Raw genomic sequence first — 20,798 nt, 5'->3', positions numbered from 1 at the left:
AATGCCTTTTTCTTCCCCACTTCTCCACTGGTTTCAACAAATTTTAAATGTATCCATTTGAGTGATATGCAGAACGACACAAATAGCAGACTGGAGCATTTTCTACAAATACGTACGATAAACAAATTCGTAAGAAATAGTAAAATTTGCAAAGTATTCCCAATGTTATTCTGCCTTTAAAATTATTCTGCCCACTTAATTTCTGGAAATAAGCTACGCAGAACAGTTTCATTTGGATGAATCCCTTTGCTTCAGATAGTGGAACGATGCCAATGAATCCTCATGAGGAATCCTTCACGAATAGTAAAGATGACTCACGGATTTTGTGTTGTCAGGCGGAAGCAAGTAAGAGAGAGGGAGCAATCGGCTGTTGATTGTCAGGTGGGTAATATTTTTCCCCCTCTCTGTGTGGAAGCATGCAATAATGCCAACTGAACATCAAACTGCACCGTGTGCACTCCCTTTCAACATTGCCTGGAACGTATGATTATGGACTATATGCAGGTGCATCATTGTTGTTATCGTACACAGCGCCATTCATAAGCTAAATATGTCCCTGCTTTATAATTATATTATATGTGCGTCCGTGAAATTTAAAGATTTGATTTGGAATCTTACTATGATGCGTTAGTATCAATAAATCTTATTCATAACATTTATTCTCTAGCTTACGTTCCCTTAACAGAAGAAAACATGTATCAAGCTGTTCCACATTTCTGAATGTCGTATTTCCACAAGATTTCTCATCTGAGATCTTAACTGACAACCTTCCATAACAAATGGCCTTCATTGCAGGAATAAGGAAAGGGAAAAAATTTTGAAAATTTTCGAGAAGGATTATATCTTTTCGATTACCTTAAGGAGTCAAAACTGCACACGATGTATCAGCTGTGGTTGCAGCAATGCCCTGTACAGATGCAGTGAAACAGTTTACATTAAGCCGGGCACACATTGCCAAAAGCAGCAACATTCCATTTACCTTCCAAACCGCACGCTGCATTTGCAGACTAATCTCAAATAATTCATGGAGCATGAACATGGAAATCGCAGAGCCCTGCAATCTTCCTTCATAGTAGAAATAATGAAATTGCAACTCAACAGCTTTGAAGGATCCCTCCAGAATTAACTAATTCTAATCTAATTACGGATGTGTTCAAACATAAAAAGAACAGATCTACTTATTCAGCAGCAATTAACAGTTTTTTGAAACTATTATGAACAGTAATAAGTTTTTAAAAATATTATTTAAATAATCACGGAGACAGATTTCAACATAATTGTGAAACATTAAAGAGGTGCCAGACATATCTTGCCAAAACAAAACTTCCAGAAGAAGGCTTGCTGACGCAATGTTGACTTCTCCACCTCTTAATTTTGCCTGGCCTGTTTAGTACTTCCAGCCTCCTACATATCTACTTTGGATTCCAGCATCTGCATTATTTGTCTCCAGCTCAAAGTAGTTACCAATCGAAAGATTGGTGCATATTATTATTAATATCACGAGCCTTTTTGTAAATAGCAGAATCACTTGTTTATGTCTGAATGAAGGGCTAATGGAATTTGATAAGATATTGCCTGTACAATGGAGAATAAAATGCAAGGAGTCTCTCAAAATAAAACTTGACGCAATTGAACAAAAACAGTACAGCCATTTACTTTGGAATGCAGCGTAGAAACATCCCAAGGGCGAGAGGTTACAAAAATCGTTTACACCTAAAATAACGAAGAACCAACGGCTGTCCATCGAAGTATCCGTTAATAATCAGGTGTTTCACAAGATTGCTCCCATAGAATGAAAGGGGAAGGTGAAGTTAGCACGTTGCGTACGAGCATTGTAACGTAAAATGTATAAAAATACTGTATTTTTACTGTAAAATCAGAGTATGACTTTCATCGCTCTTCTGATCTGACTTGAAGATTAAGAAAACCACTATGCTTTCACGTCAAAGCCAGATTCGAGGAAGATCCTTTAGTTCTATCCCTGCATTAAAAGATTTTTGATTGAATAATAAGCCACTCTGTGCCGGTATTATGTGTGCTTCCAGACTCTTTGTCACTGGTCAGTGAAATCTAACGAGTACACAAGCACCTATAGAACAGAGGGAGAAACGAAAACTTAGATAGGGGCATACACGACATTAAGCAGTCATTAGACAAGACCAACGTTAGCATGATCAGCATCATTTGAAGTTAGAGGATCGATTCATCAGCCTAAAATTGATAGGAAAGATGCTTCTACTGAACCTGCTGGTGAGTGTGTTCATGTGTCTCTATTGTTTGGCTGACGGAAGAGGTTGTAGGAGATTATTACTGGGGTGGGAGTGGCCTCTGTTAATGCTGGCAGCCTTTCTGTGGCAGCGAACCATGTCAATGGAATCCACGGATGGAAGTTCACTTCCGTGATGGTCTGAGTTTTGTTGTTCGAGAGATTGTTCTCATTGCACCACGTCACAAAGCCCTCTAACTCACTTTTGTATTTTGGCCCGTTGTTGTTTGTTAACTGTTCTCCTATGGCATTATCATCAGCCGACCTGTGGATGGTGTTCGTTCGGAATTTGACATCACAGCTGTGGGTGCACTGGGAGTACAATCGCGGTCTGGGGGCACCGCTGTAGGTATACAGGGAGCACACTTTGGAGCTGACAACACAGCCGTGGGTGAACAGGAAATAGAGTTAGTGGGCTGAGGACATAGCCGTGGGTGTATAGGGAATACAGTAGGGGACTAAGGACGCAACTGTGGGTGTGCAGGGAACATAGTTTGGGGCTGAAGGTACAGCCGTGACAGTACAGGGAATATTGCAGCGGTCTGAGGACACAGCCGTGGGTGTACAAGTATTACAGTAGGGCAATGAGGACACAGCCGTGGATACACAGTGAGTACAGCAGGTGGCTGAGGGCACAGCCTCGGGTGTGCAGTGAGTACTGTCAGGGGCTGGAAACACAACCGCGTGTGTACAGGGAGTACAGTAGAGGGCTGCGAACACAACCGGGGGTTTACAGTGAGTAATGTAGGAGGCTGAGCACAGCCGATTGTTTACAGAGAGAATGATTGGAATCTGAGGACAAAGCCATGGATGTACATGGTGTACAGTAGAGGGCAGAGGATACAGCCATCGGTGCACAAAGGCTTCAGTAAGCATTTGAGACCAGAGCTATGGGTGTACAGTTAGTACAGTAGGGTCTGAGGGCCCAGCCGTAGGTATACAGGGTGTACACTAGGGGGCTGAGGATACAGCTATGTGGGTAAGGGAGTATAGTAGGGGGTTGCACGCATAGCCATGGGGATACAGCGAATACAGGAGGGGGCTGCGGATCCCCCTCCTGTGTTGAGAGTTAGTGTGGAGAAAGTGCTGTTGCCTATCTTCACTATTGCGATCTGTGAGTCAGAAAGCTGAAAGATCCCAGTTGCAGGAAGCAGAGCCGAGACAAATCTCAAATCTTACTGAGTTTTGATTTCAGTCTTGAAGGTATAATGGTGTTGAAGGCGCAACCTTACGGGGATGATGGTGATCTACTTGAACCAGGTTAGGATTTCGACTAGTGGGAGGGAGAAGGTGAAGATGTTTGTGAATATGTCCGCGAACTGGTCTGCACTGGATCTGAGTGCTCGACGGGTAACACTTTCCAGGCCCATCGTTTTCCCTGGGATGACTCCCAGGAAGAGTGATCTGACAATTGCCAGTCAAGGGACATGAAATCATATTGTTTCAGTCTAACCTGCAGTCAAACACATTTTCCCCATTTCTTTGTTGGTTTTCAGCACCCAGATGTTCGGGGAGCCGATGATGCGATTGTACAGTTTCAGGACGTGAGCAAATCATGTCTTGACAGACTAAGCCTTCGCCAAAATAGGACATCATGAGGTCAGAGTTCATGCCAGGACAAGTTATTGGGATTTTGTCCCAGTTGGTCGCTGTCTTCTCTGGATTGTGGATTTGGGGGTCCAGGCCGTAACACGGTCCTTGTCTTTGAAAATCCAGGATTTGTCCGGGGTTTGTCTCTGTCGTCAGCGATTACTCAGAGGTGTGTGTCTGTGGGTCCCTGCCTTATCAGGGTTGTGTCTCTTTCGTTCCAGGGTTTATCAGGGGCTGTGTCTCTGTGTTATCGGGCCTCTTACGTTTTGTGCTTCGGTGGAACCTGCCGTTTTCATGATTATGTCTCTCTAGGCCCCTGCTTCGCAAGGTAATGTCACTGTCAGGCACGGCAGACTCAAGGTTATCTCAGTAGATACCAACCTCGTCAGGGTTGTGTCTTTGGGCGTCCTGACCTTCTCAGGATTGTGCCTTTATGTATGAGTGTGTCTCTGTGGGTCGGGGCCATGTTAAGGCTGATCCGCTGTCGATCTTGGTCCTTGTATGGTTATGTATGTGTGGGTACTGGTATTCTCACAGATGTGTCTCTGTGGTTTTGGACCTTCGCAAAATTGTTTCTCTCTGGTTCCAGGGCTTCACAGGTGGTGTGCGTCTGTGTGTCCTTGCCTTCTCAGGGATGTGTCTCTGTGTGTTCAGGCTTTGGCAGGGTTGTGACTCTGTGGGTCAAGGCCTTCTCAGGGTTTTAACTCTCGAGGATCAGGGTTCTGTCTACAGTCTCGGCCTTCTCCGAGTTGTATCTGTGTGGGTCAAAACATTCTCAGTGTTGTGTGACTGTTGGTAAACGCTTTGTCTCTGGGCTTTGTCTCTGTGGGTCCGGGCCTTCTCAGTATTGTGTCTTTGTGGATCCAGCACTTTTCACACTTTCCAACACAGGGAAATCCTCAAACATACATTATAACCACACACACATGCCCCTCTCACACATCTCCCCACACTATCACACAGCTCTCCCACGATCACACAGGCCTCCACAAGCACACAGCCGCCTCATACACAGCTCACCCCACGCAGAGCCCTCCCACACAGACACATCTCCCTCACAGACACATCCCCCACACACAGAGAGCACCCACACACACAAAGGCCCCACACTCCCATAAAAACACAACACAGCCACAAACAACCTCGCCCGCACACTCAGCTCCGCCGCACAAACACAATCCCCACTACACAGACCTTCGTACACTCAGGCAATCCCAACACAGACATAGACACCTCACACACACAGACCTCTATACAGAGCCCAAAAACACGTCTCCCCACAGATAGCTCCTACATACACAGTCCCTCTACACATAGCCACCCACAGATCAGAACTCCCAACACTCAACCCCACACACAACCCTCACGAAACACACACATACCCCTGCTCACACACTGCGCAGCCACAAACTCAGCTCTCCAATACACACAGTAGCCCACACACAGGACAACACACAAAACCCCCACCACAAATTGCAAGCCCCCACTCACACGCACACACTCACAGATTCACCCAGCCACCACTCATACACAGCCACCAAGCACACAGCCCACGCACAGACACACACCCGCAGCCTCTCTCTCACTCACAGACACACCCACACCTTCACACTGCCCACACACACAGCCACTCCCACACTCACTGACCTCCTAGTCACAAAGCCTCCATAACCCAGCCCCCCACACAAAATCGACAGACACACTTTACCACCCACGCACAAGCCGCCACACCACACACACAGATTCCGATCATTGCGCACACGCAGAGCACTCCACCCCACAAACACACAGACATGCCCTCCCACAAATGCACAGCCAACCCAATCTCACAAAGCCCTCCCCTACACAAAGACCCTCACACACACAGCTCCCACCAAAATCACTACGCTCCCATACAGACATAGTTCTCCCATACACACAAACACGCACTCACACACACAGCCAAACCCAACAACACACACCCTGCCCCCGCTGACACCACACAACAAAAACATCACCTCACACAAACATAGCCCCATCAGACATAACCATGGCCACAGACACATGATCCCCCACACACAGACCACACCCCGACACAGCCAAATTCCACACATACATAGACCCCCTCGTACGCAAACTCCTCCACACATCCACTCAACAGCCCCCACTACACACAGGGCCTTCCCACTCCAAACTCCAAAACATAGCAACGGCTCATACACTCAATTCCCCACAAAAACGCATCTCTCACACTATCAAGCAGACTCCCCCCACACAGACCCCTCAGACACACAGCTCCCCCACACACAGCCTCTTACACACATTCCCCACATACACACAAAAATCCCACCACTCACAGACAACTCACACACATAGCCCACATACACATCGCACTCCCACGCACAGAACCCCTCAAACACACAGTACCAACCACACGCACACATCGACAGCTGTCCCACCCATACACAGAAGACACCTGCCATGCTCACACAGCACACCCAAATACACAGACAGTCCAACACAAAAGAACAGCCCTACCACTATCACGCAGCCCTTCTCACACACACAGCTCCATCGCACACAGAGCCCCGTGCCCACCGCTCCACGCACACACATTGTCCTTATACTCATACACAACCTTACTACACACTGAGACACACCCACACACAAAGCAGAATCCGACTATACAGCCCACCACACATACTGGCAACACCAGACACCACCCTACACGAAAACAGACCCCCACACAGAACCACCCACACAGACACAGTGCCCCCATACCCATCTGTTCGCAAACTCAACGCACCCCCCCACACACATAGACTCCAACACACGCAGACCACCACACACAAGAGCCACAACACAGAGCCCCCACAGAGAGAGCCTGCTTACATGCACCTCCGTGCATTCACAGATATCCAATCATACACACAACCCCAAAATATGCACAACACTCCCCCAAACACAGTCCCCCACCGACAGCCCATCCACTCAGAGACAGCGCCCGACTCAGGCACACACATTGCCAACTCACGCAGCCCTCTACTCGCATACACAGAGCCCACATTCACAGCCCCCACCCACACACAGTTCCCGCAAATATATACCCCACCCACACATGCAATCTACAGCTCACACACAGCCCAGCCATACACACAGACGCCCACATATACACAGCAGTCCCTCATTCATAGAGCACCTCCACACACGCTCCCCACCAAAGTCTTCCCGCCAGGCACAATAGACTCCCCACACACTGAGCTCATCCACACAAAGCTACCCTATATACTTTCCTCCACACACAGCCTCCCCCCACACACTAGCAGTCACCACACACTATGCTACCCCCAAACACAGAACACCGGATGTTCAGCACTCCCCACACACCGACCCACACAGAGCCTATACAGACCGCAGAGTCCATCTCCCTCTTGATACAGCCCCACTCCCACATACACAGCTCCCATGCACACAGAACCCCATTCTCGCCAACACCCCAACACACAGCACCACCATTCACACAGCAACACCAAATACATACAGCAAACCGACCACACGGAGCCCCGAACACATACAGACCCACCCATCAAAAACAGCACGCCCCACGCACTCAGAAACCCGCTCACTCGCAGCCACCCAATGGCATCGACACCCTAAACCGCACACAGCATTCTTGCAAACATTCAGCACCAAGACTCACAGCACCATACTGCCCACACGCCCTTCACATACAGCCTCCCCCACGCTCACATACTCCCCATACACCAGAACACCAAATACACAGAAACTTCCGCATACATCGTCCTCCACACACTTACCCCCACAGAAAGCCGCGCAGGCACAGAGTCCTCACATACGCAGCCTACCCCCACACACTAGCAGGCTCCACCCACGAGGCTACCCCCACAGTCCGCCAAACAAAGTCACTCCACACAGCACTCCACACACAATCATCCAAATCCACACACACACCCATGCCAACATGCGCAGCCGTCCCACAATCATAGCGCCACATATATCAAATCCCCACATGCACACACAGCACCAATACACAGATATCTCGCACTCACAGCCCCCATGCAGTCAGCACCCCCAAACAGCTCCTCCACTCACTCAGTGCTCCAGACACACATACAGCCACCTCCCCACACACAGAGACACCGACACACACACGTTACACCCCCTACGCACAATCCTCTCACATACAAAGCGCCCTCCACACACAGCATAACTACGCACACAGCCGTAACAGACAAAAGGACATCACCTGCGTATCCCCCAGCGCTGAGAGCATCCACACCCCAGCTGCACCCTTCCACCGCTTCCCAATACAAACAGACACCCACACACAGTGACCCTCACACACTGTCGCCCCCACTCAGCCACCCGCCACAAAAACGCCGTCCTCACACACAGAGCCCCCACGACACAGCCAGCACACACACTCACAGATACCCCCACACAGACACCCCCCACAAACACAAAACATCCCCAAACACTTAGCATATCCCCCTCCACACACAGACACTGCCACAAGCACGGAATTCCCCCACACATATCACTACACACACTCAGCCTCCCTTACACAAAATGCATACACCCGTATTCTCCACCCCTTCACACACACGATCCCCAAATACATTCCACCCACGCAGTTTCAGATGCCCACACATTCAGACCCCGTCAAACAGCCCCTCACACACATTGACACCGCCCCCACACACAGACCCCCCAACAAACAGGCAGCCCCTCACACATGCAGCCTCTCAAACACAGAGATCCCCACACAAAGCACTTCGCACACAGCAACGCTCACACATTTAGCAACCCCAACACACGCTGCTCACCAAAAACAACCACAGAGCCCATACATAAATACACCTGCCCCCATACACATATACCCACTACACACAATTGTTGCCCAAATAACCCCGGTATCACACAGCCCTCCCCACACACAGCCCCGTCACACACAACCACCCCACACAGGCATATCCCCTCACATGTACACAGATCCCCCAAACATCTGAACCTCACATACGGAGCGTCCCACACAAGAACAGATTCCACACACATAGCCCACCGCATCCACACACAGCCCTCTACCCACACAGCGTCCTGTCACACATAGAGCACCCATGCACACTTCCAATCTGCACACGGAGGGGCCCGCACACACAGAGCACCACCACACGCAAACACCCACAACCTACAGGGCCCCAACTATCGCCCACCACACACAGAGCCCCAGCAAAATCAGCCACTACCCCACACCTTCACTAGCTCAAGCACGTCCTTCGCACTCTCAGCTCATCCCCATGCACACATGTAATCCCACGTTAAAACAGACCCTCACAAAGAGCCGCAATACATAGACCCCATTCACAGAGCCCCAACACACAGTTACCCACACACACAGCTCCCACAAATTGCCCTCCATTCACACACCGAGCTGCCTCACACACACAGCCCCAATTACATAGCCCGTCCCACACACCGCGAACCTATATACACAGCCCCTCAACACAATACAAACCGCACCAAGACAACACCCCACACACAAAACAACCTATTCACCCAGACCCCCACATACACTGTTCACACAAATACACTGTTCACACACATACAAAGCCCCACATACATTGCCCTCCCCACACATAGACCCCGATGATACGGCCCTCTCCATACACACAGCCCACACACATGCCCTTCCAAACACACAGTCCAGCCAACACACCGAGCCCACAAACACAGAGTACCACTCACGAAGAACTCAGCCCGCCTGCACACACAGAGTCGGTTTTCCAGCACACATCACCCCCCACATACACACACACAGGTCCATCCAAAAACACGGCCTTCCCACTATCACACAGCCCTCCCAACATACCCAACGCCCCACACACAGAGCTCCCCACACATGCAAATCTCCCCACTCGCACAGCATGCGCGCGCACACACGCACATACACAGCCTTCCCTAAACGCACTTTCCCCCACAAACACCACCCACAGACAGACACACACACGCCCCGCCAAACGAAGTCACGCACACACACACAGCCTTTTGCACACGCAGCCCACTATCACGGCCATATAGACGACTCATGAAAGAGCCCCAACACACAGCACCACACGCATGCATAACTTTGACAATAATCGTGCAAACATGCGCTACTACATTTTGTTTATGTCTGATGTACTCCTGCCACCAAAAGCCTCCACTTTTCATTCAAGTCCCGACGATGGGTTGGCAAGTATAGCCCCAAGATTACTGACAAAGGTTTGCAATGTTCCCCCCTGACGGGAAGATGGTCCTGTTTACTGAACGGTACACGAGCATCAGCTGCACAGCTCTCAATGCTGGCCTGTAATCTTGTCCCACTTCACAATATCTCGTCTGGCACTGTAAGGTAAATTCAGAATTTGATGTTTAAAATCATTTTGGCAGCTTCGGCAATGTCTTTATTCAATGTCCTCATTATTATGATTTGCATCCTCCAAGATCTAACCACTACAATTAATCTCACTGTCTGTCCTATTTCCCAAGTTTCCACGTGTTCTCAGTTAATTACTTGTCTCATTTGCTGTCGCATGCCTGATTAAGCATGGAAATAAACTTCAGTTCCAAACGGTCCATGACGATGAGATATTCTAAATTAACCTCGTCCTATTTTCTAGCACTTGGGCTCATATTCCTCTCAACCATTCGTATTCATGTGAAGATCCAGATGCATTTTAAATGATGTAATTGTACCAGGCTCCATCACTTCCTTTGGCAGCTTATTCCATCCTCTGTGTGGTAATTTGCCACTGATGACCCTTTTAATTCTTTCCCCCTCACTCTAAACTTATGCCCTATAGTTCTGTATTCTCCCAACCCAGCGAATAGATCTTGTTTATTCACTCTTTTCCTGCCCCTCATGATTTTATAAACGCCTTTAAGGTCACCTGTCAAACTCCGGCACTATAGGGAAAGCAATGATCCCCTATTCAGGCTTTCTCTCCAGCTCAACCCTCCAACGCTGTCAACATTCTTAAAAATCTTTTTCTGAACCCTTCCAAATTTCAAAACATCCTTCCGACAGGAAGGAAACCAGAATCTTCCAAAAGCGACCTAACGCATGTCCCGTAGAACCACAACATGACCTCCCAAATCTGTGCCCTGAATTATAAAGGAAAGCATATCAAATGGCATCTTCACTCTCCAAATCTTCCCGTAACAGTACTTTCAAAGAACTATGACCCTGCACTCTATGGTCACTTAATTCAGCAACACTCCCCAGCACCTTACAGTGCATATGTCCTGACCTGATTTGTCTTTCCAAAGTGCAGCACCTCATATGTATCTGAATGAATAGGCATCCGTGACTCCTTGGATCGTTGGCACATCTGATCAGGATACCGTTGTACTCTGAGGTAAGCTTCCTCGTTGCCCTCTACCCCTCCAACTTTGGTTCATCTGCAAACATACTAGCTTTATCACCGATTGTCACATCCAAATCATTTATATAATTGACAAAATTAGTGCACCCAGCAACGATCCTTGTGGCACATCACTGGCTATAGACCTCCAGTCAGAAAGGCAAGCCTCCACCACCATCCACTGTATTTTACCTTAGAATGAATTCTGTATCCAAATGGCCAATTCTCCCTGTATCCATAGGTTTTAAACTTGCTAACCAGTCTCCCGTGAAGAAATGTGTTCAATACCTTACTGACATCCATAAGGACAACGATTACTGTGTGTGTGTGTGTGTGTGTGTGTAAAATAAGCCACACCGCCCCGTGGCCCAACATTTCAACTCCCCCTCCCACTCTGCCGAGGACATGGAGGTCCTGGGCCTCCTTCACCGCCGCTACCTCACCACCAGACGACTGGAGGATGAACGCCTCATTTTCCGCCTCGGAACACTTCAACCACAGGGCATCAATGTGGACTTCAACAGTTTCCTCATTTCCCCTTGCCCCACCTCACCCCAGTTCCAAACTTCCAGCTCAGCACTGTCCTCATGACTTGTCCGGACTTGTCCTACCTGCCTATCTCCTTTTCCACCTATCCACTCCACCCTCTCTTCCATGACCTATCACCTTCATCCCCTCCCCCACTCACCCATTGAAATCTATGCTACTTTCTCCCCACCGCCACCCTCCTCTCGCTTATCTCTCCACGCTTCAGCCTCACTGCCTTTATTCCTGATGAAGGGCTTTTGCCCGAAACATCGATTTCGAAGCTCCTTGGATGCTGCCTGAACTGCTGTGCTCTTCCAGCACCACTCATCCAGAAGCCGGTTTCCAGCATCTGCAATCATTGTTGTTACCCTGTAAAGAGATCTCCTGTATTCACCTGGGGTTTAGAGAGACGAACTTCCGAAACTACAGTTAATTGGGTAGCAGTGTGCTTAGGGACGCTGATTAAACAATGAAGCGAGCAAAGAGTGGTGTCACCTTCTTCAACACGATCTGCAGCTTCACACTATGGGGAGGACGGTGCTGCCAGTGGCTGTTGGGAGCACAGTTGCATTCATCTTTCATGATCTGGAACTTTCCAGGCAGGAGTGGATGACATATCCAACATCGTCCAGTATGTCAACATCAATGTCAACATTCAGTCACGAATGATATGTTTGATGGATGAGGTAATTGAAATGTTAACGAGCTAACGAGTTTTCACAGTACAGATGGTTTATATGACTCGGCATGGTCCCCAGGTCAATGGGGAGACGTAGAGGAACTGAGGACCGCTCACTCCATTAACGTTTCAGTGTGATTCATGGACAGCACATCATTTTGGTGAATCCTCGCAGTCCTGGTCGCTTCCATAGCCTCTTCATTCAGAAGCAGTCAATTATTCCCACTATATTCGAGTCTCCATGGAAAAAGAAAGGGTGGCCTCTCCGATATAGGCCATCCCCTTCATATATGGCACAACGCACCATCCCCTCACCTCTCCCCATTATCAACCAAACATATCAACATATCCCGTGTGTAGTGAGAGTGAAGGGGCAACTGGGAACACAAGGAAGCAGACCATCAGGGAGATGGAGCAACACTTTTGATGTCTGAAAAGGTCGTAGTGAATCCTCCAGTGCATATCGTATCACTTAGCTCTGTTTTCTCTCTCAGTTTAAGAAGCATACATGCCGTCATTCTCCCTGAAAAAGAAGACAGCTTATGCATCACATTATACTCCACTTGCCAATCTATTATCCAGTGACTTTCGATGTACATATCCATTTGCAAACACTTCAGGCTATCTTGATAATTTAATGTCTTTCTTATCTGGGTGTCATCACAAAATGTAGTAACAGTGCATCTATTCCATCTATTGATATAGATTGGAAATAGCGGAAGACCCTCCACTGGTTACATTCTGTCGAACTGATTAAGACGCCTTCATCTCGAGTGTCTGCTTCTGTTTCATAACTAGCAGTCCCCCATTCCTATTTAGCACATTCGAAAGGCTGATTAAGAAAGAGGAGCAACAGTCAACAATTCAGCTCCTCGAGCGTGCTTCAACATTTAACGCAATCATGGCTGATTTCATCACGGCCTCAGCACCACGTGCTTGCTCTCTATATCGCTTAATTCACTCAATTTTCCAACTTCCACTGCAATCTGTGGCAGTGAATAACAAATATTCACAACACTTTGAGAGAAATAAGCGCCCCTCACACCAGTTTTAAATCTGTTCTACCTTATACGAAAACTACGATATCTTGTTCTACTTTGCCGTACATGTGGAAACGTCCACTCTACATCTGAATTATCAATCACCATTAATATCTTACAGACCTCTTTGAGAAATCCTCTCACTGTTCTAAACTCCAGAGAGTATAGACCTGAACTGGTCAACGTCACGCCAAAAAGACAAACTTCTGATCTCTGGAATAAATCTAATAAACCTCGTTTGAATTGTCTCCAATGCAAATACATCACTCTTCAATTCAGGGCACCGGAACCGTAATCCATTTGCAGTCTCAGTAACACCTTGCGTAGTAGCAACACCAGTTCCTACATTTATACGGTATCCTTCTACAAATATACAAGGAAATTGAAATTCTCATTTTCATTACATGATGTATCCAAATATGAGTTTCCTGTGATATTCCCAGCAAACCTAGGTCCCCCTGCACCGAAGCACTCTGACGTCTGTCTCCATTTAAACAATGAATTGCCTTTCCATGCTGGCCAAATTGACTAACTCCATATTTGTCCACGCCAAGTCCCATTGCCAAGTGTTGACCCATTCACCCAAATTATCTATATCCGTTTGTAAATTTATTACATTTTATTTGCAAAGCAATTTCCCACCGATGTCAGTGTCAGCTGAAAGTTTATGTGCAGTATTGTCTATTCCGTCAAATGACTAATAACGTAGATTAGAAATAGGTGAGGCCTGAAAAATGAAATCTATTGCACCGCACAAATTGCATTTTGCCAACAGAAAATGTCCCATTTATTATTTCGGAATGCCTTTTGTCGATTCACGAATTCTCTATCCAAGTTCATCAATACATCAGAAACCCTCTGAGCTTACTATTTCATCTTTGAGAAGAGCCATAACCAATGCTTTCTTGGAGGCCAGTTACATTACATCTCCAGGATTCGCATGATCGGCGGGTTTGTCCCAGATTTAAAGAGCTTAAATTAACAATTCAAAGATGATTTATCTTTTGTAAAGGTCCTGTGTGGAGTTTCCACCCTCGCTCCATGTCGGCGTGAGGTTCCGTTGGGTGTACTGGTTTCTTCTCACAACACAAACATGTGCAGGTGAGCTGAATTCGCAATGTTACGTTGCCCATCATTTTCAGGGATGTATAGGTTACGTGCATTAGTCAGATGTAAATGTAGAGTAGTAGCTTCAGGGAAATGGTCTACGTGGGATACTTTTCAGAGCGACGATGTGGCGTTGTTGTGCTGAAGGGCTTGTTTCCACATCGTAGGGAACCTCTTCTCAAAATATATTGACTTTGATGAATTGCTGTTTCCTTTTTTTTAATGAAAGCTACAAGGTGTACAAATCTCTATTCAGTTTCCACCAGCAGGAAGAAAAGAAACACCCAACTGGCCAGTGACAACCAGTGCTCTTCTACGAGGCCAAGGGTGCGTAACCAAACAGTGAGGGATGAAATCAAAGCAGAGTTGGAGAGGGAGACAATACACTCCACTCCCTGCGGGGCCCACCTCTCCCTAAACCCATCGAGGTTGTTGGCGGACACAGCGTGTTCCATCTCCAGAGACACCCGGGCTCTGACATAACTACAGAAGAGTGGCAGACAGTCAGCCCTAACAACCCCTTCCACGAGCCGCTGCCTGGTCCTGTTTATGGCCAGTTTGGCCAGGTTGAGGAGTGGGTTGCAGTTTAATTCTGCAAGAGTCCTGTTGTTAATTCCTGTATAATGAATTCTAACAATTATCTTAAATTACAACAATTGTTTCATTGTATTTTATTCCAAAGTGATTATGATCTTTCTAAGTTCTTCAATTTTGATAACCTTTATGTTTTCTTTTAATTCCTGTTTAACGGGAACAGGGCTCGATTGCTGAATAGGAAGCATGAGTGGCTGAGTGGACTCATCATCCTTCTATTGGACAAAATTGATGGGCTGACGTCTTTATAGCTTTTCCACATTTTCCCTTCGATGGTTACAATGTTCTCCTCCTGATGATGATGCACCAGAGGCTTGAGGGCTTATGGAATATTCCTGTTGTTATGCACTGTTTCGAGTAGCTGAACGGTCTCCTTTTGTTCGCTGATAAAAGGCTGAAGATACTGAACTGTCTTGTCCTGTGCTTGAGGGAGTAGTTCGTCTTCTCCTGCTGCCATACAACAGACAAGTGAGTTGAACTACCACCTCCTTTCTCATAAAACTTCGGCATAATTTGTGCCTTTCTCCAATTCCTATGCTGCAGGCTCGATAGGTTGAATGGTCTCCCCTTATTCCAATTTACCATTCTCCAGTCTTTCTGTGGCCTCTCCCAGTTCCTGTGTTACAAATTTGGAAAGGCTGAATGGACTGATTCTGTTGCTGTGGAAAAAGATACTAATGCTGCATGGCCTAATCTGCGTCTCATTTTATAATCACGACGGCCTGATTGGCCTCCTCTTATACTGCATATTAGACACTTGGGGGTGAATAACCTCGTCCTGTTCTGATGTAACAGGGTGGAAGGGCTGAATATTCTTCTTCTGTTCCTGCATCTCAGGTTGGAGACGTGTACTGGATTCCTCCATTTATTGTGTACTTGGTGTCTGTTGCTGACTCCCTCTTTTGATCGATGTAAAAATAAGGTCATCTTTCATTCTTGTAATCTCCAATGTTTATTGGATCATCATGATCAAAAATTTGACGGAAGCATCTCTGAGTTGCTTCCAATGTAACAATATTCTTTCTTCAGCGAGGAGACTATGTCTGAACACACGACTGCAGCTGTGATCTCATTTAGATTAGGAACTGTGGCAGCAACACTTTCCCAACCTACTGTAAGGTTCCCGCCCAGATCCAAGCAGTCTCAGCTGGCTGTGGATGCTTAATCACATTTATGGATAAGTACATTCTGTGAAATAAGTGCACTGGGCTGATATACAACCATGAACGAGAATGATGGAGGCTCAATGTGTTGAATGGCCTACTCCTTTCCTGATATTTCCTTGCAGTCTATGGTAAAATTCAGTAAGGGCTATCACAAGCTCTCAGATGTTAGGAAGTAGGCCTCTTCAGGGTCGACAGGACGGTGATTCCAATTCCGTTTTCAAATAGTGTGTCTGGTGCCGGGTGTTCTGACCGATTATATACTTGATGACGTTGGAGAAATGTGATACAATTGAGTGCCTTGCTTGGGGAAAAGCTATTTATCTTAACCATGCCCCTCATCATTTCATAAACTTCTATGACTTTAGCCTTCAGTCTCCTGCGCAAAGAAAAAAAAATGACAGCTTATCATTATATCACAAAACCTCGATGCTCTGTCATTGCAAAACGTTGACCTGTTTCCGGTTTATAACATTCTTTCGAAAGCATTGCGACAAGAATTGTCAGCAATACTCCAAACGCGGCTGTACCATTTCTTGTACAACCACAAATATGATGTTCCAACTCCTATACTCAATGCTTTGACTGATGAAGTTAACTGTGCACATCGCCTTCTGCATTTCCCTGTCTGATTTCGACTCCACTTTGAAGGAATTATGTACCTGCACATTAAATCTCTCTGCATAACAACATTACACAAGGCCATACCGTTAACTTAATGAATCTTGCACTGGTTTTGTCTAACAAAATGTGACGCCTCACATTAACCTGCATGGATTTCCATCTGCCAATTATTGGCCCAATGGCCCGGTTGCCCATGATCTCATTTTCCTTTTGAAAGACCTTCTTCACTGTCCAACATACCAGCAAGTTTGGAGTATTCTACAAACTTACTCTCCGTACTTCGTATATTCTCTTCCAAAAAAATTTATAAAAATAACGAACAATAATAGAAACAGCAATGGTCCTTCAGACACACCTTTGGTTACAACAAATCTCACCCAGCATGCTCTATCTCCTACATTCAAGCCAATTTTGTGTCCAATTGGCTAGATACTAGATGCGGTTCAGTGTGGAGGTTGGGCCCAGTGCAATCTGGCGACTGCGCCAGGCGGGGTCTGCCTACTTGACCTGCCATGGTCTGGAGACTGACCCCCGTGTTTTCTGTAGAACGGGCTCGGCATGTTCTGGAGACTGAACCCGGTGTGGCGTGGAGACTGGACCCGATTTGGTTTGTACACTGTGCCCAGTGCGGTCTGCACACTCGGCCTGGTGCGGTACAGGGTCTGGCCCGGGATGGGGTCTGGTGATTGAGTCTGGTACGTTCTGGAAAAAGCACCTAGTGCTGTGTGAAGAATCGGTCTGTTGTGGTTTGGCGACTGGGTCCAGTGTGGTTTGGAAATGTGCTGCTTGTACAGACTGTCGCGAAGGTACTGTTAATTGAGTCACATTTTTCCATTTCTATTAGTCAGCTGGAATTTGATTTATTAGACTTTCTATTTTGAACAGAATACTTCAGAATCTGTACCTCGGTATGCTGGATCTTAGATGGCACCATAAACAAAAACATGACAAAACTTGCACTGCAGTCGTTAAAGTGTACATGACAATGAAGCTAATTCAATTCAAATGTGAGAGAGTCTTTGTTTCCTTTCGCAAATGAAGCTGCTGCTTGTGCTGTGGAATGGAGTGCACACTAGAGAGGGGTATCACAACACATTAAAACAAGAGGGTTGAGTCAAACACAGAGGGAGCCAGAGAAAGAGTGAGGAGGGACATTTGGATTCCCATTTCAATGCAATCACTTGCAAAGCAAGAGAAATCCAATTTCTCAGGCATATAGATGTAGAGGTACACACGTTAATTTGGGAAAGCACACAAACAAAGACAGTGACAAACACTTATATATGGGCGGCACGGTGGCACAGCTGCCTCACAGCGCCAGAGAGCCCGGTTCAATTCCCGCCTCAGGCGACTCTTTGTGTGGAGTTTGCACGTTCTCCCCGTGTCTGCGTGGGTTCCTTCCGGATGCACCGCTTTCCTCCCACAATCCAAAAACGTGAGGTTAGGTGAATTGGCCATGCTAAATTGCCCGTAGTGTTAGGTGAAGGGGTAATTGTAGGGGAATGGGTCTGGGTGGGTTGCGCTTCAGCGGGTCGGTGTGGACTTGTTGGGCAGAAGGGCCTGTTTCCACACTGTAAGTAATCTAGTCTAATGTAATATATACACACACACTCTCAAGAGCATTCAGATGTATGCAACCGTTCGACCCCTCCACTCTTCAAGCCTTCCTTAGCATTGAATACTGCTACAGCTTGGGTGATCTCGGCCGCAACGTTATTTCACCTTGGGCAACAAGGCAGGGCACGTGACTGAGGTATTCGAATACCTCAGTGCACTTTTGGAGCAGTGACTGTAATTCTCTTAGCGTAAAATTACTTTTGGAATGGAATTGGGCTGGTGCCCAAGATAACGTTATAAATTGGGGCAAGGATCATTATGATGGTATTCGTGACCAACTGTCAGTAGATGACTTGAGGGAAGATGTTCAGAGGTAGAGGAACGTCAGGCCCGCGGGAGAATTTCAAAAGACGGATGATGAAAATCGGGTGCAGCGTGTTCCTGTTAGTGTGAGGGGCAATGCGAGCAGTAGTAGGGAAGATGATCTCACAGGGGCTATTAAGGCTCTGGTCAAGAAAGAAGACAGAGGTGTATGTCAGTTATAGGCTGTGGGATCAGAGGAATCTCTTGTAATACAGCGTTCAAGAGTACACGTAATAGGGAAACGAGGAGTGCAAAAACTGGACAACAAAAATCTTTGTCTGATAATGTTAAGGAGAATGGAAATAGATCTTTAAGGACATTAAGACCAAAAGAGAAACTAACGAGAGAATAGAGCGCCTCAAAATTCAAAGTGGTGAATTCGGTTTATTAGGTTTATTGTCACATCTATTCACTTGAGGATAGGGAAAATTTTCTAAGTGGCTACATGTGACGCAATCTTAGGTACAAAGGGAATCATCTCCGCCCTCTGCCAAGGTACAGCATTTTAGTGCAAAGTGGAAAAATAAAGAAAACGAAGTTAGAATTTAAAACATTGCCTGCAAAAGTGGGGGAACACATTTTAACAATTCAACGACACCGTCCATAAGTTCCAGGCTGTGCTGGGTTCACATTCATCAAAAGGACTCGACCTGCCACCATTGCACTGCATTACAGCCTGTTCCTGCCCGATGGGGGATATCCTAAACAAGTATACGCCATCTTTATTTACTGTGGGAAAAGACATGGAAGCGCGGCGGCTCGGGGAAACAGAAAATAAAGTGATGTTTTCAAACAAAGCCACAACATCAGAAAATGAATTGCTGGATGTCTTAAAATGCATAACCATAGATAAATACTCAGGACCTGTTCAGTTGTATTCCAGGTCATAGCAGGAAGCTGGGGAAGAAATTGCAGTGTCCCTTGCTGAGATAATTGTATCGTTCCTCGAGTTCTGGTTTCGAACGTTTTACTCTGATTTCTCTGCACAGATGCTGCCAGATCTGCTGAGCTTTCCCACTTCCTTCTTTCTTTGCTTCCTATTGACAAAATCTACAGTTATTTCATTTTTATTATTTGTACCATTGACAGCCACTGATGAGGCAATGGACGAAATGAACATTGCTAATGTTGTGAGGTTATTTTCAACAAGGCTGCAAGGAAAACTCGAGACCAGTGAGTCAGATGTCAGCGTGGGTAAATGTTTGGAGTAGATTCGGACAGACAGAATTTACATGCATTTGGAAAGTCAAGGACTGATCTTGGATAGTCTGTAATGTTTTTAGTGTCGGCAAATGTGTCTCCCAAACTTGAGTGAAATCTTTCAAGAAGATAGATGAAGGGAAAACAGCATATGTTGTCTACTTGGACCTTAGTGGGGCCCAACACGGTTCCAAATGGAAGACTGTGTAATAAGGTTAGATTACAAGCGATCGGGATGACCACACCAAGAAAGAAGATGCAGGAAAAGATGCAGATGAGGCGGTGGAATTGGGAATAGGGGATAACATTTTTACAGAAGGCAGGATGGGAGGAGGTCTACTCCATGTAGCTGTTTGATTCATTGCGCTTGTAGCAGATGTCCGTGGTTAGTTGGTCAAGAGAGATGGAGAAGTCCAAGAAGGGGATGGAAGTGTCAGAGATGGTGCAGGTGAATTTGAGATCAGGATAAAAAGTGTTATTGAAATTGATGTCCTGTTCCACTCCTCGTGGGAGCAACAACGACAAAATTCCCTTGGTCCTCACCTTCCATTCCATGAACTTCCACATCCATTGCATGATACTCCACCACTTCTGTCAACTTCAAACAGATCCCACCATTTGGGATATACTTCCATCCCCACCCTGTGCGAACCACACGCACGCGCCTGCCCTGTCAACTCCGTC

The 20,798-nt window shown here is 46.6% G+C and overlaps 1 pseudogene; it reads right to left on the bottom strand.

Annotated features, from left to right (window-relative positions):
• Nucleotides 1-2,260: 2,260 nt before the first annotated feature.
• LOC148135249 (uncharacterized) overlaps nt 2,261-20,798 on the bottom strand; it is a 28,021-nt pseudogene continuing 9,483 nt past the window's right edge.

Source organism: Chiloscyllium plagiosum, unplaced genomic scaffold (genome assembly GCF_037043375.1).
Source record: "Chiloscyllium plagiosum isolate Xiang-an unplaced genomic scaffold, Cpla_swu_hap1 HiC_scaffold_50, whole genome shotgun sequence".
Lineage (NCBI taxonomy): Eukaryota > Metazoa > Chordata > Chondrichthyes > Orectolobiformes > Hemiscylliidae > Chiloscyllium > Chiloscyllium plagiosum.
Note: the sequence above shows the minus strand (reverse complement) of the source record. Positions and strands in the feature narration are given on the sequence as shown.